The sequence below is a fragment of the Daphnia pulicaria genome, chromosome 3, assembly GCF_021234035.1.
Source record: "Daphnia pulicaria isolate SC F1-1A chromosome 3, SC_F0-13Bv2, whole genome shotgun sequence".
In the NCBI taxonomy this organism is placed as follows: Eukaryota; Metazoa; Arthropoda; class Branchiopoda; order Diplostraca; family Daphniidae; genus Daphnia; species Daphnia pulicaria.
In genome coordinates this window covers 1,225,340-1,246,619 of record NC_060915.1, presented here as the reverse complement: position 1 = coordinate 1,246,619, position 21,280 = coordinate 1,225,340, and the positions used below count along the sequence as shown (strand labels likewise).

General features: G+C 37.1%; 47 pseudogenes; all 47 read right to left on the bottom strand.

Annotated features, from left to right (window-relative positions):
• Positions 1-259: 259 nt before the first annotated feature.
• Positions 260-378, bottom strand: LOC124330755 (annotated as a pseudogene).
• Positions 379-662: 284 nt separating this feature from the next.
• Positions 663-781, bottom strand: LOC124331336 (annotated as a pseudogene).
• Positions 782-1,195: 414 nt separating this feature from the next.
• On the bottom strand, positions 1,196-1,314 carry LOC124330744 (annotated as a pseudogene).
• Positions 1,315-1,598: 284 nt separating this feature from the next.
• LOC124331335 lies at positions 1,599-1,717 on the bottom strand (annotated as a pseudogene).
• A 414-nt stretch (positions 1,718-2,131) lies between these two features.
• LOC124331333 lies at positions 2,132-2,250 on the bottom strand (annotated as a pseudogene).
• A 414-nt stretch (positions 2,251-2,664) lies between these two features.
• Positions 2,665-2,783, bottom strand: LOC124331332 (annotated as a pseudogene).
• Positions 2,784-3,067: 284 nt separating this feature from the next.
• LOC124331331 lies at positions 3,068-3,186 on the bottom strand (annotated as a pseudogene).
• Positions 3,187-3,600: 414 nt separating this feature from the next.
• LOC124330733 lies at positions 3,601-3,719 on the bottom strand (annotated as a pseudogene).
• A 284-nt stretch (positions 3,720-4,003) lies between these two features.
• Positions 4,004-4,122, bottom strand: LOC124331330 (annotated as a pseudogene).
• Positions 4,123-4,406: 284 nt separating this feature from the next.
• LOC124331329 lies at positions 4,407-4,525 on the bottom strand (annotated as a pseudogene).
• A 284-nt stretch (positions 4,526-4,809) lies between these two features.
• LOC124331328 lies at positions 4,810-4,928 on the bottom strand (annotated as a pseudogene).
• A 414-nt stretch (positions 4,929-5,342) lies between these two features.
• On the bottom strand, positions 5,343-5,461 carry LOC124334229 (annotated as a pseudogene).
• Positions 5,462-5,745: 284 nt separating this feature from the next.
• LOC124331327 lies at positions 5,746-5,864 on the bottom strand (annotated as a pseudogene).
• Positions 5,865-6,148: 284 nt separating this feature from the next.
• On the bottom strand, positions 6,149-6,267 carry LOC124331326 (annotated as a pseudogene).
• Positions 6,268-6,551: 284 nt separating this feature from the next.
• Positions 6,552-6,670, bottom strand: LOC124331324 (annotated as a pseudogene).
• A 414-nt stretch (positions 6,671-7,084) lies between these two features.
• LOC124334228 lies at positions 7,085-7,203 on the bottom strand (annotated as a pseudogene).
• Positions 7,204-7,487: 284 nt separating this feature from the next.
• LOC124331323 lies at positions 7,488-7,606 on the bottom strand (annotated as a pseudogene).
• A 284-nt stretch (positions 7,607-7,890) lies between these two features.
• On the bottom strand, positions 7,891-8,009 carry LOC124331322 (annotated as a pseudogene).
• Positions 8,010-8,293: 284 nt separating this feature from the next.
• LOC124331321 lies at positions 8,294-8,412 on the bottom strand (annotated as a pseudogene).
• A 284-nt stretch (positions 8,413-8,696) lies between these two features.
• LOC124331320 lies at positions 8,697-8,815 on the bottom strand (annotated as a pseudogene).
• Positions 8,816-9,099: 284 nt separating this feature from the next.
• Positions 9,100-9,218, bottom strand: LOC124331319 (annotated as a pseudogene).
• Positions 9,219-9,502: 284 nt separating this feature from the next.
• On the bottom strand, positions 9,503-9,621 carry LOC124331318 (annotated as a pseudogene).
• Positions 9,622-9,905: 284 nt separating this feature from the next.
• On the bottom strand, positions 9,906-10,024 carry LOC124331317 (annotated as a pseudogene).
• A 284-nt stretch (positions 10,025-10,308) lies between these two features.
• Positions 10,309-10,427, bottom strand: LOC124331316 (annotated as a pseudogene).
• A 284-nt stretch (positions 10,428-10,711) lies between these two features.
• Positions 10,712-10,830, bottom strand: LOC124331315 (annotated as a pseudogene).
• Positions 10,831-11,114: 284 nt separating this feature from the next.
• Positions 11,115-11,233, bottom strand: LOC124331313 (annotated as a pseudogene).
• A 284-nt stretch (positions 11,234-11,517) lies between these two features.
• On the bottom strand, positions 11,518-11,636 carry LOC124331312 (annotated as a pseudogene).
• A 414-nt stretch (positions 11,637-12,050) lies between these two features.
• LOC124334227 lies at positions 12,051-12,169 on the bottom strand (annotated as a pseudogene).
• Positions 12,170-12,453: 284 nt separating this feature from the next.
• LOC124331311 lies at positions 12,454-12,572 on the bottom strand (annotated as a pseudogene).
• Positions 12,573-12,986: 414 nt separating this feature from the next.
• On the bottom strand, positions 12,987-13,105 carry LOC124331310 (annotated as a pseudogene).
• Positions 13,106-13,389: 284 nt separating this feature from the next.
• On the bottom strand, positions 13,390-13,508 carry LOC124331309 (annotated as a pseudogene).
• Positions 13,509-13,792: 284 nt separating this feature from the next.
• Positions 13,793-13,911, bottom strand: LOC124331308 (annotated as a pseudogene).
• Positions 13,912-14,325: 414 nt separating this feature from the next.
• On the bottom strand, positions 14,326-14,444 carry LOC124334226 (annotated as a pseudogene).
• A 284-nt stretch (positions 14,445-14,728) lies between these two features.
• On the bottom strand, positions 14,729-14,847 carry LOC124331307 (annotated as a pseudogene).
• Positions 14,848-15,261: 414 nt separating this feature from the next.
• LOC124334224 lies at positions 15,262-15,380 on the bottom strand (annotated as a pseudogene).
• A 284-nt stretch (positions 15,381-15,664) lies between these two features.
• On the bottom strand, positions 15,665-15,783 carry LOC124331306 (annotated as a pseudogene).
• Positions 15,784-16,197: 414 nt separating this feature from the next.
• On the bottom strand, positions 16,198-16,316 carry LOC124331305 (annotated as a pseudogene).
• A 414-nt stretch (positions 16,317-16,730) lies between these two features.
• LOC124334223 lies at positions 16,731-16,849 on the bottom strand (annotated as a pseudogene).
• Positions 16,850-17,133: 284 nt separating this feature from the next.
• Positions 17,134-17,252, bottom strand: LOC124331304 (annotated as a pseudogene).
• Positions 17,253-17,666: 414 nt separating this feature from the next.
• LOC124331302 lies at positions 17,667-17,785 on the bottom strand (annotated as a pseudogene).
• Positions 17,786-18,199: 414 nt separating this feature from the next.
• Positions 18,200-18,318, bottom strand: LOC124334222 (annotated as a pseudogene).
• A 284-nt stretch (positions 18,319-18,602) lies between these two features.
• Positions 18,603-18,721, bottom strand: LOC124331301 (annotated as a pseudogene).
• Positions 18,722-19,005: 284 nt separating this feature from the next.
• LOC124331300 lies at positions 19,006-19,124 on the bottom strand (annotated as a pseudogene).
• Positions 19,125-19,538: 414 nt separating this feature from the next.
• Positions 19,539-19,657, bottom strand: LOC124334221 (annotated as a pseudogene).
• Positions 19,658-19,941: 284 nt separating this feature from the next.
• Positions 19,942-20,060, bottom strand: LOC124331299 (annotated as a pseudogene).
• Positions 20,061-20,344: 284 nt separating this feature from the next.
• On the bottom strand, positions 20,345-20,463 carry LOC124331298 (annotated as a pseudogene).
• Positions 20,464-20,747: 284 nt separating this feature from the next.
• LOC124331297 lies at positions 20,748-20,866 on the bottom strand (annotated as a pseudogene).
• Between the last annotated feature and the right edge of the window lie 414 nt (positions 20,867-21,280).

Genomic DNA, 21,280 nt, shown 5'->3' with positions numbered 1-21,280 from the left:
AATCATTCCTATAGATGAATTGAACCTATCTCTATGCCATTGATATTTTTGATCTACGAATTTGGACTGGTAACCATCGCGATTAAAAAACGCGATAAACTTTGAAAAACTCTCAATGGAATTGATCCAGAATCATTCTTATAGATGAATTGAACCTATCTCTAAGGCATTGAAATTTTTTATCTACGAATTTGGACTGGTAATTATCGTGATTGAAAAAAAATTTCAAGAAGTTTGTTATTGAAAACAAACTGTTCATCGCCAACGACATCCCGTATTCCCAAGCGGTCACCCTTCCAAGTACTAACGGGACTCTACGTAACTTAACTTCTGGGAGCTGACGAGACCAGGTGCGTTCTACGTGATATGGCCGTTGACATTCAAAAATGAAAATTTACCCTCCCAGTCCCAATGGATGAATAGAAAATCACTTCAAAGTGATAGAAATGTTTGTTCATTGAATTTGGACTCGTAACCATCGCGAATAAAAAAGCGCGATAAACTTTGAAAAACTCGCAATGAAATTTATCCAGAATCATTCAAATAGATGAATTGAACCTATCTCTATGCCATTGAAATTTTTTATCTAAGAATTTGGACTGGTAACCATCGTGATTGAAAAAAAATTTCAAGAAGTTTGTTATTGAAAACAAACTGTTCATCGCCAACGACATCCCGTATTCCCAAGCGGTCACCCTTCCAAGTACTAACGGGACTCGACGTAACTTAACTTCTGGGAGCTGACGAGACCAGGTGCGTTCTACGTGATATGGCCGTTGACATTCAAAAATGAAAATTTACCCTCCCAGTCCCAATGGATGAATAGAAAATCACTTCAAAGTGATAGAAATGTTTGTTCATTGAATTTGGACTCGTAACCATCGCGAATAAAAAAGCGCGATAAACTTTGAAAAACTCGCAATGAAATTTATCCAGAATCATTCCTATAGATGAATTGAACCTATCTCTATGCCATTGATATTTTTGATCTACGAATTTGGACTGGTAACCATCGCGATTAAAAAACGCGATAAACTTTGAAAAACTCTCAATGGAATTGATCCAGAATCATTCTTATAGATGAATTGAACCTATCTCTAAGGCATTGAAATTTTTTATCTACGAATTTGGACTGGTAATTATCGTGATTGAAAAAAAATTTCAAGAAGTTTGTTATTGAAAACAAACTGTTCATCGCCAACGACATCCCGTATTCCCAAGCGGTCACCCTTCCAAGTACTAACGGGACTCTACGTAACTTAACTTCTGGGAGCTGACGAGACCAGGTGCGTTCTACGTGATATGGCCGTTGACATTCAAAAATGAAAATTTACCCTCCCAGTCCCAATGGATGAATAGAAAATCACTTCAAAGTGATAGAAATGTTTGTTCATTGAATTTGGACTCGTAACCATCGCGAATAAAAAAGCGCGATAAACTTTGAAAAACTCGCAATGAAATTTATCCAGAATCATTCAAATAGATGAATTGAACCTATCTCTATGCCATTGAAATTTTTTATCTAAGAATTTGGACTGGTAACCATCGTGATTGAAAAAAAATTTCAAGAAGTTTGTTATTGAAAACAAACTGTTCATCGCCAACGACATCCCGTATTCCCAAGCGGTCACCCTTCCAAGTACTAACGGGACTCGACGTAACTTAACTTCTGGGAGCTGACGAGACCAGGTGCGTTCTACGTGATATGGCCGTTGACATTCAAAAATGAAAATTTACCCTCCCAGTCCCAATGGATGAATAGAAAATCACTTCAAAGTGATAGAAATGTTTGTTCATTGAATTTGGACTCGTAACCATCGCGAATAAAAAAGCGCGATAAACTTTGAAAAACTCGCAATGAAATTTATCCAGAATCATTCCTATAGATGAATTGAACCTATCTCTATGCCATTGATATTTTTGATCTACGAATTTGGACTGGTAACCATCGCGATTAAAAAACGCGATAAACTTTGAAAAACTCTCAATGGAATTGATCCAGAATCATTCTTATAGATGAATTGAACCTATCTCTAAGGCATTGAAATTTTTTATCTACGAATTTGGACTGGTTACCATCGTGATTGAAAAAAAATTTCAAGAAGTTTGTTATTGAAAACAAACTGTTCGTCGCCAACGACATCCCGTATTCCCAAGCGGTCACCCTTCCAAGTACTAACGGGACTCGACGTAACTTAACTTCTGGGAGCTGACGAGACCAGGTGCGTTCTACGTGATATGGCCGTTGACATTCAAAAATGAAAATTTACCCTCCCAGTCCCAATGGATGAATAGAAAATCACTTCAAAGTGATAGAAATGTTTGTTCATTGAATTTGGACTCGTAACCATCGCGAATAAAAAAGCGCGATAAACTTTGAAAAACTCGCAATGAAATTTATCCAGAATCATTCCTATAGATGAATTGAACCTATCTCTATGCCATTGATATTTTTGATCTACGAATTTGGACTGGTAACCATCGCGATTAAAAAACGCGATAAACTTTGAAAAACTCTCAATGGAATTGATCCAGAATCATTCTTATAGATGAATTGAACCTATCTCTAAGGCATTGAAATTTTTTATCTACGAATTTGGACTGGTTACCATCGTGATTGAAAAAAAATTTCAAGAAGTTTGTTATTGAAAACAAACTGTTCGTCGCCAACGACATCCCGTATTCCCAAGCGGTCACCCTTCCAAGTACTAACGGGACTCGACGTAACTTAACTTCTGGGAGCTGACGAGACCAGGTGCGTTCTACGTGATATGGCCGTTGACATTCAAAAATGAAAATTTACCCTCCCAGTCCCAATGGATGAATAGAAAATCACTTCAAAGTGATAGAAATGTTTGTTCATTGAATTTGGACTCGTAACCATCGCGAATAAAAAAGCGCGATAAACTTTGAAAAACTCGCAATGAAATTTATCCAGAATCATTCAAATAGATGAATTGAACCTATCTCTATGCCATTGAAATTTTTTATCTAAGAATTTGGACTGGTAACCATCGTGATTGAAAAAAAATTTCAAGAAGTTTGTTATTGAAAACAAACTGTTCATCGCCAACGACATCCCGTATTCCCAAGCGGTCACCCTTCCAAGTACTAACGGGACTCGACGTAACTTAACTTCTGGGAGCTGACGAGACCAGGTGCGTTCTACGTGATATGGCCGTTGACATTCAAAAATGAAAATTTACCCTCCCAGTCCCAATGGATGAATAGAAAATCACTTCAAAGTGATAGAAATGTTTGTTCATTGAATTTGGACTCGTAACCATCGCGAATAAAAAAGCGCGATAAACTTTGAAAAACTCGCAATGAAATTTATCCAGAATCATTCAAATAGATGAATTGAACCTATCTCTATGCCATTTAAATTTTTTATCTAAGAATTTGGACTGGTAACCATCGCGATTAAAAAACGCGATAAACTTTGAAAAACTCTCAATGGAATTGATCCAGAATCATTCTTATAGATGAATTGAACCTATCTCTAAGGCATTGAAATTTTTTATCTACGAATTTGGACTGGTAATTATCGTGATTGAAAAAAAATTTCAAGAAGTTTGTTATTGAAAACAAACTGTTCATCGCCAACGACATCCCGTATTCCCAAGCGGTCACCCTTCCAAGTACTAACGGGACTCTACGTAACTTAACTTCTGGGAGCTGACGAGACCAGGTGCGTTCTACGTGATATGGCCGTTGACATTCAAAAATGAAAATTTACCCTCCCAGTCCCAATGGATGAATAGAAAATCACTTCAAAGTGATAGAAATGTTTGTTCATTGAATTTGGACTCGTAACCATCGCGAATAAAAAAGCGCGATAAACTTTGAAAAACTCGCAATGAAATTTATCCAGAATCATTCAAATAGATGAATTGAACCTATCTCTATGCCATTGAAATTTTTTATCTAAGAATTTGGACTGGTAACCATCGTGATTGAAAAAAAATTTCAAGAAGTTTGTTATTGAAAACAAACTGTTCATCGCCAACGACATCCCGTATTCCCAAGCGGTCACCCTTCCAAGTACTAACGGGACTCGACGTAACTTAACTTCTGGGAGCTGACGAGACCAGGTGCGTTCTACGTGATATGGCCGTTGACATTCAAAAATGAAAATTTACCCTCCCAGTCCCAATGGATGAATAGAAAATCACTTCAAAGTGATAGAAATGTTTGTTCATTGAATTTGGACTCGTAACCATCGCGAATAAAAAAGCGCGATAAACTTTGAAAAACTCGCAATGAAATTTATCCAGAATCATTCAAATAGATGAATTGAACCTATCTCTATGCCATTGAAATTTTTTATCTAAGAATTTGGACTGGTAACCATCGTGATTGAAAAAAAATTTCAAGAAGTTTGTTATTGAAAACAAACTGTTCATCGCCAACGACATCCCGTATTCCCAAGCGGTCACCCTTCCAAGTACTAACGGGACTCGACGTAACTTAACTTCTGGGAGCTGACGAGACCAGGTGCGTTCTACGTGATATGGCCGTTGACATTCAAAAATGAAAATTTACCCTCCCAGTCCCAATGGATGAATAGAAAATCACTTCAAAGTGATAGAAATGTTTGTTCATTGAATTTGGACTCGTAACCATCGCGAATAAAAAAGCGCGATAAACTTTGAAAAACTCGCAATGAAATTTATCCAGAATCATTCAAATAGATGAATTGAACCTATCTCTATGCCATTGAAATTTTTTATCTAAGAATTTGGACTGGTAACCATCGTGATTGAAAAAAAATTTCAAGAAGTTTGTTATTGAAAACAAACTGTTCATCGCCAACGACATCCCGTATTCCCAAGCGGTCACCCTTCCAAGTACTAACGGGACTCGACGTAACTTAACTTCTGGGAGCTGACGAGACCAGGTGCGTTCTACGTGATATGGCCGTTGACATTCAAAAATGAAAATTTACCCTCCCAGTCCCAATGGATGAATAGAAAATCACTTCAAAGTGATAGAAATGTTTGTTCATTGAATTTGGACTCGTAACCATCGCGAATAAAAAAGCGCGATAAACTTTGAAAAACTCGCAATGAAATTTATCCAGAATCATTCCTATAGATGAATTGAACCTATCTCTATGCCATTGATATTTTTGATCTACGAATTTGGACTGGTAACCATCGCGATTAAAAAACGCGATAAACTTTGAAAAACTCTCAATGGAATTGATCCAGAATCATTCTTATAGATGAATTGAACCTATCTCTAAGGCATTGAAATTTTTTATCTACGAATTTGGACTGGTAATTATCGTGATTGAAAAAAAATTTCAAGAAGTTTGTTATTGAAAACAAACTGTTCATCGCCAACGACATCCCGTATTCCCAAGCGGTCACCCTTCCAAGTACTAACGGGACTCGACGTAACTTAACTTCTGGGAGCTGACGAAACCAGGTGCGTTCTACGTGATATGGCCGTTGACATTCAAAAATGAAAATTTACCCTCCCAGTCCCAATGGATGAATAGAAAATCACTTCAAAGTGATAGAAATGTTTGTTCATTGAATTTGGACTCGTAACCATCGCGAATAAAAAAGCGCGATAAACTTTGAAAAACTCGCAATGAAATTTATCCAGAATCATTCAAATAGATGAATTGAACCTATCTCTATGCCATTGAAATTTTTTATCTAAGAATTTGGACTGGTAACCATCGTGATTGAAAAAAAATTTCAAGAAGTTTGTTATTGAAAACAAACTGTTCATCGCCAACGACATCCCGTATTCCCAAGCGGTCACCCTTCCAAGTACTAACGGGACTCGACGTAACTTAACTTCTGGGAGCTGACGAGACCAGGTGCGTTCTACGTGATATGGCCGTTGACATTCAAAAATGAAAATTTACCCTCCCAGTCCCAATGGATGAATAGAAAATCACTTCAAAGTGATAGAAATGTTTGTTCATTGAATTTGGACTCGTAACCATCGCGAATAAAAAAGCGCGATAAACTTTGAAAAACTCGCAATGAAATTTATCCAGAATCATTCAAATAGATGAATTGAACCTATCTCTATGCCATTGAAATTTTTTATCTAAGAATTTGGACTGGTAACCATCGTGATTGAAAAAAAATTTCAAGAAGTTTGTTATTGAAAACAAACTGTTCATCGCCAACGACATCCCGTATTCCCAAGCGGTCACCCTTCCAAGTACTAACGGGACTCGACGTAACTTAACTTCTGGGAGCTGACGAGACCAGGTGCGTTCTACGTGATATGGCCGTTGACATTCAAAAATGAAAATTTACCCTCCCAGTCCCAATGGATGAATAGAAAATCACTTCAAAGTGATAGAAATGTTTGTTCATTGAATTTGGACTCGTAACCATCGCGAATAAAAAAGCGCGATAAACTTTGAAAAACTCGCAATGAAATTTATCCAGAATCATTCAAATAGATGAATTGAACCTATCTCTATGCCATTGAAATTTTTTATCTAAGAATTTGGACTGGTAACCATCGTGATTGAAAAAAAATTTCAAGAAGTTTGTTATTGAAAACAAACTGTTCATCGCCAACGACATCCCGTATTCCCAAGCGGTCACCCTTCCAAGTACTAACGGGACTCGACGTAACTTAACTTCTGGGAGCTGACGAGACCAGGTGCGTTCTACGTGATATGGCCGTTGACATTCAAAAATGAAAATTTACCCTCCCAGTCCCAATGGATGAATAGAAAATCACTTCAAAGTGATAGAAATGTTTGTTCATTGAATTTGGACTCGTAACCATCGCGAATAAAAAAGCGCGATAAACTTTGAAAAACTCGCAATGAAATTTATCCAGAATCATTCCTATAGATGAATTGAACCTATCTCTATGCCATTGATATTTTTGATCTACGAATTTGGACTGGTAACCATCGCGATTAAAAAACGCGATAAACTTTGAAAAACTCTCAATGGAATTGATCCAGAATCATTCTTATAGATGAATTGAACCTATCTCTAAGGCATTGAAATTTTTTATCTACGAATTTGGACTGGTAATTATCGTGATTGAAAAAAAATTTCAAGAAGTTTGTTATTGAAAACAAACTGTTCATCGCCAACGACATCCCGTATTCCCAAGCGGTCACCCTTCCAAGTACTAACGGGACTCGACGTAACTTAACTTCTGGGAGCTGACGAAACCAGGTGCGTTCTACGTGATATGGCCGTTGACATTCAAAAATGAAAATTTACCCTCCCAGTCCCAATGGATGAATAGAAAATCACTTCAAAGTGATAGAAATGTTTGTTCATTGAATTTGGACTCGTAACCATCGCGAATAAAAAAGCGCGATAAACTTTGAAAAACTCGCAATGAAATTTATCCAGAATCATTCAAATAGATGAATTGAACCTATCTCTATGCCATTGAAATTTTTTATCTAAGAATTTGGACTGGTAACCATCGTGATTGAAAAAAAATTTCAAGAAGTTTGTTATTGAAAACAAACTGTTCATCGCCAACGACATCCCGTATTCCCAAGCGGTCACCCTTCCAAGTACTAACGGGACTCGACGTAACTTAACTTCTGGGAGCTGACGAGACCAGGTGCGTTCTACGTGATATGGCCGTTGACATTCAAAAATGAAAATTTACCCTCCCAGTCCCAATGGATGAATAGAAAATCACTTCAAAGTGATAGAAATGTTTGTTCATTGAATTTGGACTCGTAACCATCGCGAATAAAAAAGCGCGATAAACTTTGAAAAACTCGCAATGAAATTTATCCAGAATCATTCAAATAGATGAATTGAACCTATCTCTATGCCATTGAAATTTTTTATCTAAGAATTTGGACTGGTAACCATCGTGATTGAAAAAAAATTTCAAGAAGTTTGTTATTGAAAACAAACTGTTCATCGCCAACGACATCCCGTATTCCCAAGCGGTCACCCTTCCAAGTACTAACGGGACTCGACGTAACTTAACTTCTGGGAGCTGACGAGACCAGGTGCGTTCTACGTGATATGGCCGTTGACATTCAAAAATGAAAATTTACCCTCCCAGTCCCAATGGATGAATAGAAAATCACTTCAAAGTGATAGAAATGTTTGTTCATTGAATTTGGACTCGTAACCATCGCGAATAAAAAAGCGCGATAAACTTTGAAAAACTCGCAATGAAATTTATCCAGAATCATTCAAATAGATGAATTGAACCTATCTCTATGCCATTGAAATTTTTTATCTAAGAATTTGGACTGGTAACCATCGTGATTGAAAAAAAATTTCAAGAAGTTTGTTATTGAAAACAAACTGTTCATCGCCAACGACATCCCGTATTCCCAAGCGGTCACCCTTCCAAGTACTAACGGGACTCGACGTAACTTAACTTCTGGGAGCTGACGAGACCAGGTGCGTTCTACGTGATATGGCCGTTGACATTCAAAAATGAAAATTTACCCTCCCAGTCCCAATGGATGAATAGAAAATCACTTCAAAGTGATAGAAATGTTTGTTCATTGAATTTGGACTCGTAACCATCGCGAATAAAAAAGCGCGATAAACTTTGAAAAACTCGCAATGAAATTTATCCAGAATCATTCAAATAGATGAATTGAACCTATCTCTATGCCATTGAAATTTTTTATCTAAGAATTTGGACTGGTAACCATCGTGATTGAAAAAAAATTTCAAGAAGTTTGTTATTGAAAACAAACTGTTCATCGCCAACGACATCCCGTATTCCCAAGCGGTCACCCTTCCAAGTACTAACGGGACTCGACGTAACTTAACTTCTGGGAGCTGACGAGACCAGGTGCGTTCTACGTGATATGGCCGTTGACATTCAAAAATGAAAATTTACCCTCCCATTCCCAATGGATGAATAGAAAATCACTTCAAAGTGATAGAAATGTTTGTTCATTGAATTTGGACTCGTAACCATCGCGAATAAAAAAGCGCGATAAACTTTGAAAAACTCGCAATGAAATTTATCCAGAATCATTCAAATAGATGAATTGAACCTATCTCTATGCCATTGAAATTTTTTATCTAAGAATTTGGACTGGTAACCATCGTGATTGAAAAAAAATTTCAAGAAGTTTGTTATTGAAAACAAACTGTTCATCGCCAACGACATCCCGTATTCCCAAGCGGTCACCCTTCCAAGTACTAACGGGACTCGACGTAACTTAACTTCTGGGAGCTGACGAGACCAGGTGCGTTCTACGTGATATGGCCGTTGACATTCAAAAATGAAAATTTACCCTCCCAGTCCCAATGGATGAATAGAAAATCACTTCAAAGTGATAGAAAAGTTTGTTCATTGAATTTGGACTCGTAACCATCGCGAATAAAAAAGCGCGATAAACTTTGAAAAACTCGCAATGAAATTTATCCAGAATCATTCAAATAGATGAATTGAACCTATCTCTATGCCATTGAAATTTTTTATCTAAGAATTTGGACTGGTAACCATCGTGATTGAAAAAAAATTTCAAGGAGTTTGTTATTGAAAACAAACTGTTCATCGCCAACGACATCCCGTATTCCCAAGCGGTCACCCTTCCAAGTACTAACGGGACTCGACGTAACTTAACTTCTGGGAGCTGACGAGACCAGGTGCGTTCTACGTGATATGGCCGTTGACATTCAAAAATGAAAATTTACCCTCCCAGTCCCAATGGATGAATAGAAAATCACTTCAAAGTGATAGAAATGTTTGTTCATTGAATTTGGACTCGTAACCATCGCGAATAAAAAAGCGCGATAAACTTTGAAAAACTCGCAATGAAATTTATCCAGAATCATTCAAATAGATGAATTGAACCTATCTCTATGCCATTGAAATTTTTTATCTAAGAATTTGGACTGGTAACCATCGTGATTGAAAAAAAATTTCAAGAAGTTTGTTATTGAAAACAAACTGTTCATCGCCAACGACATCCCGTATTCCCAAGCGGTCACCCTTCCAAGTACTAACGGGACTCGACGTAACTTAACTTCTGGGAGCTGACGAGACCAGGTGCGTTCTACGTGATATGGCCGTTGACATTCAAAAATGAAAATTTACCCTCCCAGTCCCAATGGATGAATAGAAAATCACTTCAAAGTGATAGAAATGTTTGTTCATTGAATTTGGACTCGTAACCATCGCGAATAAAAAAGCGCGATAAACTTTGAAAAACTCGCAATGAAATTTATCCAGAATCATTCAAATAGATGAATTGAACCTATCTCTATGCCATTGAAATTTTTTATCTAAGAATTTGGACTGGTAACCATCGTGATTGAAAAAAAATTTCAAGAAGTTTGTTATTGAAAACAAACTGTTCATCGCCAACGACATCCCGTATTCCCAAGCGGTCACCCTTCCAAGTACTAACGGGACTCGACGTAACTTAACTTCTGGGAGCTGACGAGACCAGGTGCGTTCTACGTGATATGGCCGTTGACATTCAAAAATGAAAATTTACCCTCCCATTCCCAATGGATGAATAGAAAATCACTTCAAAGTGATAGAAATGTTTGTTCATTGAATTTGGACTCGTAACCATCGCGAATAAAAAAGCGCGATAAACTTTGAAAAACTCGCAATGAAATTTATCCAGAATCATTCAAATAGATGAATTGAACCTATCTCTATGCCATTGAAATTTTTTATCTAAGAATTTGGACTGGTAACCATCGTGATTGAAAAAAAATTTCAAGAAGTTTGTTATTGAAAACAAACTGTTCATCGCCAACGACATCCCGTATTCCCAAGCGGTCACCCTTCCAAGTACTAACGGGACTCGACGTAACTTAACTTCTGGGAGCTGACGAGACCAGGTGCGTTCTACGTGATATGGCCGTTGACATTCAAAAATGAAAATTTACCCTCCCAGTCCCAATGGATGAATAGAAAATCACTTCAAAGTGATAGAAAAGTTTGTTCATTGAATTTGGACTCGTAACCATCGCGAATAAAAAAGCGCGATAAACTTTGAAAAACTCGCAATGAAATTTATCCAGAATCATTCAAATAGATGAATTGAACCTATCTCTATGCCATTGAAATTTTTTATCTAAGAATTTGGACTGGTAACCATCGTGATTGAAAAAAAATTTCAAGGAGTTTGTTATTGAAAACAAACTGTTCATCGCCAACGACATCCCGTATTCCCAAGCGGTCACCCTTCCAAGTACTAACGGGACTCGACGTAACTTAACTTCTGGGAGCTGACGAGACCAGGTGCGTTCTACGTGATATGGCCGTTGACATTCAAAAATGAAAATTTACCCTCCCAGTCCCAATGGATGAATAGAAAATCACTTCAAAGTGATAGAAATGTTTGTTCATTGAATTTGGACTCGTAACCATCGCGAATAAAAAAGCGCGATAAACTTTGAAAAACTCGCAATGAAATTTATCCAGAATCATTCAAATAGATGAATTGAACCTATCTCTATGCCATTGAAATTTTTTATCTAAGAATTTGGACTGGTAACCATCGTGATTGAAAAAAAATTTCAAGAAGTTTGTTATTGAAAACAAACTGTTCATCGCCAACGACATCCCGTATTCCCAAGCGGTCACCCTTCCAAGTACTAACGGGACTCGACGTAACTTAACTTCTGGGAGCTGACGAGACCAGGTGCGTTCTACGTGATATGGCCGTTGACATTCAAAAATGAAAATTTACCCTCCCAGTCCCAATGGATGAATAGAAAATCACTTCAAAGTGATAGAAATGTTTGTTCATTGAATTTGGACTCGTAACCATCGCGAATAAAAAAGCGCGATAAACTTTGAAAAACTCGCAATGAAATTTATCCAGAATCATTCCTATAGATGAATTGAACCTATCTCTATGCCATTGATATTTTTGATCTACGAATTTGGACTGGTAACCATCGCGATTAAAAAACGCGATAAACTTTGAAAAACTCTCAATGGAATTGATCCAGAATCATTCTTATAGATGAATTGAACCTATCTCTAAGGCATTGAAATTTTTTATCTACGAATTTGGACTGGTAATTATCGTGATTGAAAAAAAATTTCAAGAAGTTTGTTATTGAAAACAAACTGTTCATCGCCAACGACATCCCGTATTCCCAAGCGGTCACCCTTCCAAGTACTAACGGGACTCGACGTAACTTAACTTCTGGGAGCTGACGAAACCAGGTGCGTTCTACGTGATATGGCCGTTGACATTCAAAAATGAAAATTTACCCTCCCAGTCCCAATGGATGAATAGAAAATCACTTCAAAGTGATAGAAATGTTTGTTCATTGAATTTGGACTCGTAACCATCGCGAATAAAAAAGCGCGATAAACTTTGAAAAACTCGCAATGAAATTTATCCAGAATCATTCAAATAGATGAATTGAACCTATCTCTATGCCATTGAAATTTTTTATCTAAGAATTTGGACTGGTAACCATCGTGATTGAAAAAAAATTTCAAGAAGTTTGTTATTGAAAACAAACTGTTCATCGCCAACGACATCCCGTATTCCCAAGCGGTCACCCTTCCAAGTACTAACGGGACTCGACGTAACTTAACTTCTGGGAGCTGACGAGACCAGGTGCGTTCTACGTGATATGGCCGTTGACATTCAAAAATGAAAATTTACCCTCCCAGTCCCAATGGATGAATAGAAAATCACTTCAAAGTGATAGAAATGTTTTTTCATTGAATTTGGACTCGTAACCATCGCGAATAAAAAAGCGCGATAAACTTTGAAAAACTCGCAATGAAATTTATCCAGAATCATTCCTATAGATGAATTGAACCTATCTCTATGCCATTGATATTTTTGATCTACGAATTTGGACTGGTAACCATCGCGATTAAAAAACGCGATAAACTTTGAAAAACTCTCAATGGAATTGATCCAGAATCATTCTTATAGATGAATTGAACCTATCTCTAAGGCATTGAAATTTTTTATCTACGAATTTGGACTGGTAACCATCGTGATTGAAAAAAAATTTCAAGAAGTTTGTTATTGAAAACAAACTGTTCATCGCCAACGACATCCCGTATTCCCAAGCGGTCACCCTTCCAAGTACTAACGGGACTCGACGTAACTTAACTTCTGGGAGCTGACGAGACCAGGTGCGTTCTACGTGATATGGCCGTTGACATTCAAAAATGAAAATTTACCCTCCCAGTCCCAATGGATGAATAGAAAATCACTTCAAAGTGATAGAAATGTTTTTTCATTGAATTTGGACTCGTAACCATCGCGAATAAAAAAGCGCGATAAACTTTGAAAAACTCGCAATGAAATTTATCCAGAATCATTCAAATAGATGAATTGAACCTATCTCTATGCCATTGAAATTTTTTATCTAAGAATTTGGACTGGTAACCATCGTGATTGAAAAAAAATTTCAAGGAGTTTGTTATTGAAAACAAACTGTTCATCGCCAACGACATCCCGTATTCCCAAGCGGTCACCCTTCCAAGTACTAACGGGACTCGACGTAACTTAACTTCTGGGAGCTGACGAGACCAGGTGCGTTCTACGTGATATGGCCGTTGACATTCAAAAATGAAAATTTACCCTCCCAGTCCCAATGGATGAATAGAAAATCACTTCAAAGTGATAGAAATGTTTGTTCATTGAATTTGGACTCGTAACCATCGCGAATAAAAAAGCGCGATAAACTTTGAAAAACTCGCAATGAAATTTATCCAGAATCATTCAAATAGATGAATTGAACCTATCTCTATGCCATTGAAATTTTTTATCTAAGAATTTGGACTGGTAACCATCGTGATTGAAAAAAAATTTCAAGAAGTTTGTTATTGAAAACAAACTGTTCATCGCCAACGACATCCCGTATTCCCAAGCGGTCACCCTTCCAAGTACTAACGGGACTCGACGTAACTTAACTTCTGGGAGCTGACGAGACCAGGTGCGTTCTACGTGATATGGCCGTTGACATTCAAAAATGAAAATTTACCCTCCCAGTCCCAATGGATGAATAGAAAATCACTTCAAAGTGATAGAAATGTTTGTTCATTGAATTTGGACTCGTAACCATCGCGAATAAAAAAGCGCGATAAACTTTGAAAAACTCGCAATGAAATTTATCCAGAATCATTCCTATAGATGAATTGAACCTATCTCTATGCCATTGATATTTTTGATCTACGAATTTGGACTGGTAACCATCGCGATTAAAAAACGCGATAAACTTTGAAAAACTCTCAATGGAATTGATCCAGAATCATTCTTATAGATGAATTGAACCTATCTCTAAGGCATTGAAATTTTTTATCTACGAATTTGGACTGGTAATTATCGTGATTGAAAAAAAATTTCAAGAAGTTTGTTATTGAAAACAAACTGTTCATCGCCAACGACATCCCGTATTCCCAAGCGGTCACCCTTCCAAGTACTAACGGGACTCGACGTAACTTAACTTCTGGGAGCTGACGAAACCAGGTGCGTTCTACGTGATATGGCCGTTGACATTCAAAAATGAAAATTTACCCTCCCAGTCCCAATGGATGAATAGAAAATCACTTCAAAGTGATAGAAATGTTTGTTCATTGAATTTGGACTCGTAACCATCGCGAATAAAAAAGCGCGATAAACTTTGAAAAACTCGCAATGAAATTTATCCAGAATCATTCAAATAGATGAATTGAACCTATCTCTATGCCATTGAAATTTTTTATCTAAGAATTTGGACTGGTAACCATCGTGATTGAAAAAAAATTTCAAGAAGTTTGTTATTGAAAACAAACTGTTCATCGCCAACGACATCCCGTATTCCCAAGCGGTCACCCTTCCAAGTACTAACGGGACTCGACGTAACTTAACTTCTGGGAGCTGACGAGACCAGGTGCGTTCTACGTGATATGGCCGTTGACATTCAAAAATGAAAATTTACCCTCCCAGTCCCAATGGATGAATAGAAAATCACTTCAAAGTGATAGAAATGTTTGTTCATTGAATTTGGACTCGTAACCATCGCGAATAAAAAAGCGCGATAAACTTTGAAAAACTCGCAATGAAATTTATCCAGAATCATTCCTATAGATGAATTGAACCTATCTCTATGCCATTGATATTTTTGATCTACGAATTTGGACTGGTAACCATCGCGATTAAAAAACGCGATAAACTTTGAAAAACTCTCAATGGAATTGATCCAGAATCATTCTTATAGATGAATTGAACCTATCTCTAAGGCATTGAAATTTTTTATCTACGAATTTGGACTGGTAATTATCGTGATTGAAAAAAAATTTCAAGAAGTTTGTTATTGAAAACAAACTGTTCATCGCCAACGACATCCCGTATTCCCAAGCGGTCACCCTTCCAAGTACTAACGGGACTCGACGTAACTTAACTTCTGGGAGCTGACGAAACCAGGTGCGTTCTACGTGATATGGCCGTTGACATTCAAAAATGAAAATTTACCCTCCCAGTCCCAATGGATGAATAGAAAATCACTTCAAAGTGATAGAAATGTTTGTTCATTGAATTTGGACTCGTAACCATCGCGAATAAAAAAGCGCGATAAACTTTGAAAAACTCGCAATGAAATTTATCCAGAATCATTCAAATAGATGAATTGAACCTATCTCTATGCCATTGAAATTTTTTATCTAAGAATTTGGACTGGTAACCATCGTGATTGAAAAAAAATTTCAAGAAGTTTGTTATTGAAAACAAACTGTTCATCGCCAACGACATCCCGTATTCCCAAGCGGTCACCCTTCCAAGTACTAACGGGACTCGACGTAACTTAACTTCTGGGAGCTGACGAGACCAGGTGCGTTCTACGTGATATGGCCGTTGACATTCAAAAATGAAAATTTACCCTCCCAGTCCCAATGGATGAATAGAAAATCACTTCAAAGTGATAGAAATGTTTTTTCATTGAATTTGGACTCGTAACCATCGCGAATAAAAAAGCGCGATAAACTTTGAAAAACTCGCAATGAAATTTATCCAGAATCATTCCTATAGATGAATTGAACCTATCTCTATGCCATTGATATTTTTGATCTACGAATTTGGACTGGTAACCATCGCGATTAAAAAACGCGATAAACTTTGAAAAACTCTCAATGGAATTGATCCAGAATCATTCTTATAGATGAATTGAACCTATCTCTAAGGCATTGAAATTTTTTATCTACGAATTTGGACTGGTAACCATCGTGATTGAAAAAAAATTTCAAGAAGTTTGTTATTGAAAACAAACTGTTCATCGCCAACGACATCCCGTATTCCCAAGCGGTCACCCTTCCAAGTACTAACGGGACTCGACGTAACTTAACTTCTGGGAGCTGACGAGACCAGGTGCGTTCTACGTGATATGGCCGTTGACATTCAAAAATGAAAATTTACCCTCCCAGTCCCAATGGATGAATAGAAAATCACTTCAAAGTGATAGAAATGTTTTTTCATTGAATTTGGACTCGTAACCATCGCGAATAAAAAAGCGCGATAAACTTTGAAAAACTCGCAATGAAATTTATCCAGAATCATTCCTATAGATGAATTGAACCTATCTCTATGCCATTGATATTTTTGATCTACGAATTTGGACTGGTAACCATCGCGATTAAAAAACGCGATAAACTTTGAAAAACTCTCAATGGAATTGATCCAGAATCATTCTTATAGATGAATTGAACCTATCTCTAAGGCATTGAAATTTTTTATCTACGAATTTGGACTGGTAATTATCGTGATTGAAAAAAAATTTCAAGAAGTTTGTTATTGAAAACAAACTGTTCATCGCCAACGACATCCCGTATTCCCAAGCGGTCACCCTTCCAAGTACTAACGGGACTCGACGTAACTTAACTTCTGGGAGCTGACGAAACCAGGTGCGTTCTACGTGATATGGCCGTTGACATTCAAAAATGAAAATTTACCCTCCCAGTCCCAATGGATGAATAGAAAATCACTTCAAAGTGATAGAAATGTTTGTTCATTGAATTTGGACTCGTAACCATCGCGAATAAAAAAGCGCGATAAACTTTGAAAAACTCGCAATGAAATTTATCCAGAATCATTCAAATAGATGAATTGAACCTATCTCTATGCCATTGAAATTTTTTATCTAAGAATTTGGACTGGTAACCATCGTGATTGAAAAAAAATTTCAAGAAGTTTGTTATTGAAAACAAACTGTTCATCGCCAACGACATCCCGTATTCCCAAGCGGTCACCCTTCCAAGTACTAACGGGACTCGACGTAACTTAACTTCTGGGAGCTGACGAGACCAGGTGCGTTCTACGTGATATGGCCGTTGACATTCAAAAATGAAAATTTACCCTCCCAGTCCCAATGGATGAATAGAAAATCACTTCAAAGTGATAGAAATGTTTTTTCATTGAATTTGGACTCGTAACCATCGCGAATAAAAAAGCGCGATAAACTTTGAAAAACTCGCAATGAAATTTATCCAGAATCATTCCTATAGATGAATTGAACCTATCTCTATGCCATTGATATTTTTGATCTACGAATTTGGACTGGTAACCATCGCGATTAAAAAACGCGATAAACTTTGAAAAACTCTCAATGGAATTGATCCAGAATCATTCTTATAGATGAATTGAACCTATCTCTAAGGCATTGAAATTTTTTATCTACGAATTTGGACTGGTAACCATCGTGATTGAAAAAAAATTTCAAGAAGTTTGTTATTGAAAACAAACTGTTCATCGCCAACGACATCCCGTATTCCCAAGCGGTCACCCTTCCAAGTACTAACGGGACTCGACGTAACTTAACTTCTGGGAGCTGACGAGACCAGGTGCGTTCTACGTGATATGGCCGTTGACATTCAAAAATGAAAATTTACCCTCCCAGTCCCAATGGATGAATAGAAAATCACTTCAAAGTGATAGAAATGTTTTTTCATTGAATTTGGACTCGTAACCATCGCGAATAAAAAAGCGCGATAAACTTTGAAAAACTCGCAATGAAATTTATCCAGAATCATTCCTATAGATGAATTGAACCTATCTCTATGCCATTGATATTTTTGATCTACGAATTTGGACTGGTAACCATCGCGATTAAAAAACGCGATAAACTTTGAAAAACTCTCAATGGAATTGATCCAGAATCATTCTTATAGATGAATTGAACCTATCTCTAAGGCATTGAAATTTTTTATCTACGAATTTGGACTGGTAATTATCGTGATTGAAAAAAAATTTCAAGAAGTTTGTTATTGAAAACAAACTGTTCATCGCCAACGACATCCCGTATTCCCAAGCGGTCACCCTTCCAAGTACTAACGGGACTCGACGTAACTTAACTTCTGGGAGCTGACGAAACCAGGTGCGTTCTACGTGATATGGCCGTTGACATTCAAAAATGAAAATTTACCCTCCCAGTCCCAATGGATGAATAGAAAATCACTTCAAAGTGATAGAAATGTTTGTTCATTGAATTTGGACTCGTAACCATCGCGAATAAAAAAGCGCGATAAACTTTGAAAAACTCGCAATGAAATTTATCCAGAATCATTCAAATAGATGAATTGAACCTATCTCTATGCCATTGAAATTTTTTATCTAAGAATTTGGACTGGTAACCATCGTGATTGAAAAAAAATTTCAAGAAGTTTGTTATTGAAAACAAACTGTTCATCGCCAACGACATCCCGTATTCCCAAGCGGTCACCCTTCCAAGTACTAACGGGACTCGACGTAACTTAACTTCTGGGAGCTGACGAGACCAGGTGCGTTCTACGTGATATGGCCGTTGACATTCAAAAATGAAAATTTACCCTCCCAGTCCCAATGGATGAATAGAAAATCACTTCAAAGTGATAGAAATGTTTGTTCATTGAATTTGGACTCGTAACCATCGCGAATAAAAAAGCGCGATAAACTTTGAAAAACTCGCAATGAAATTTATCCAGAATCATTCAAATAGATGAATTGAACCTATCTCTATGCCATTGAAATTTTTTATCTAAGAATTTGGACTGGTAACCATCGTGATTGAAAAAAAATTTCAAGAAGTTTGTTATTGAAAACAAACTGTTCATCGCCAACGACATCCCGTATTCCCAAGCGGTCACCCTTCCAAGTACTAACGGGACTCGACGTAACTTAACTTCTGGGAGCTGACGAGACCAGGTGCGTTCTACGTGATATGGCCGTTGACATTCAAAAATGAAAATTTACCCTCCCATTCCCAATGGATGAATAGAAAATCACTTCAAAGTGATAGAAATGTTTGTTCATTGAATTTGGACTCGTAACCATCGCGAATAAAAAAGCGCGATAAACTTTGAAAAACTCGCAATGAAATTTATCCAGAATCATTCCTATAGATGAATTGAACCTATCTCTATGCCATTGATATTTTTGATCTACGAATTTGGACTGGTAACCATCGCGATTAAAAAACGCGATAAACTTTGAAAAACTCTCAATGGAATTGATCCAGAATCATTCTTATAGATGAATTGAACCTATCTCTAAGGCATTGAAATTTTTTATCTACGAATTTGGACTGGTAATTATCGTGATTGAAAAAAAATTTCAAGAAGTTTGTTATTGAAAACAAACTGTTCATCGCCAACGACATCCCGTATTCCCAAGCGGTCACCCTTCCAAGTACTAACGGGACTCGACGTAACTTAACTTCTGGGAGCTGACGAAACCAGGTGCGTTCTACGTGATATGGCCGTTGACATTCAAAAATGAAAATTTACCCTCCCAGTCCCAATGGATGAATAGAAAATCACTTCAAAGTGATAGAAATGTTTGTTCATTGAATTTGGACTCGTAACCATCGCGAATAAAAAAGCGCGATAAACTTTGAAAAACTCGCAATGAAATTTATCCAGAATCATTCAAATAGATGAATTGAACCTATCTCTATGCCATTGAAATTTTTTATCTAAGAATTTGGACTGGTAACCATCGTGATTGAAAAAAAATTTCAAGAAGTTTGTTATTGAAAACAAACTGTTCATCGCCAACGACATCCCGTATTCCCAAGCGGTCACCCTTCCAAGTACTAACGGGACTCGACGTAACTTAACTTCTGGGAGCTGACGAGACCAGGTGCGTTCTACGTGATATGGCCGTTGACATTCAAAAATGAAAATTTACCCTCCCATTCCCAATGGATGAATAGAAAATCACTTCAAAGTGATAGAAATGTTTGTTCATTGAATTTGGACTCGTAACCATCGCGAATAAAAAAGCGCGATAAACTTTGAAAAACTCGCAATGAAATTTATCCAGAATCATTCAAATAGATGAATTGAACCTATCTCTATGCCATTGAAATTTTTTATCTAAGAATTTGGACTGGTAACCATCGTGATTGAAAAAAAATTTCAAGAAGTTTGTTATTGAAAACAAACTGTTCATCGCCAACGACATCCCGTATTCCCAAGCGGTCACCCTTCCAAGTACTAACGGGACTCGACGTAACTTAACTTCTGGGAGCTGACGAGACCAGGTGCGTTCTACGTGATATGGCCGTTGACATTCAAAAATGAAAATTTACCCTCCCATTCCCAATGGATGAATAGAAAATCACTTCAAAGTGATAGAAATGTTTGTTCATTGAATTTGGACTCGTAACCATCGCGAATAAAAAAGCGCGATAAACTTTGAAAAACTCGCAATGAAATTTATCCAGAATCATTCAAATAGATGAATTGAACCTATCTCTATGCCATTGAAATTTTTTATCTAAGAATTTGGACTGGTAACCATCGTGATTGAAAAAAAATTTCAAGAAGTTTGTTATTGAAAACAAACTGTTCATCGCCAACGACATCCCGTATTCCCAAGCGGTCACCCTTCCAAGTACTAACGGGACTCGACGTAACTTAACTTCTGGGAGCTGACGAGACCAGGTGCGTTCTACGTGATATGGCCGTTGACATTCAAAAATGAAAATTTACCCTCCCAGTCCCAATGGATGAATAGAAAATCACTTCAAAGTGATAGAAATGTTTGTTCATTGAATTTGGACTCGTAACCATCGCGAATAAAAAAGCGCGATAAACTTTGAAAAACTCGCAATGAAATTTATCCAGAATCATTCCTATAGATGAATTGAACCTATCTCTATGCCATTGATATTTTTGATCTACGAATTTGGACTGGTAACCATCGCGATTAAAAAACGCGATAAACTTTGAAAAACTCTCAATGGAATTGATCCAGAATCATTCTTATAGATGAATTGAACCTATCTCTAAGGCATTGAAATTTTTTATCTACGAATTTGGACTGGTAATTATCGTGATTGAAAAAAAATTTCAAGAAGTTTGTTATTGAAAACAAACTGTTCAT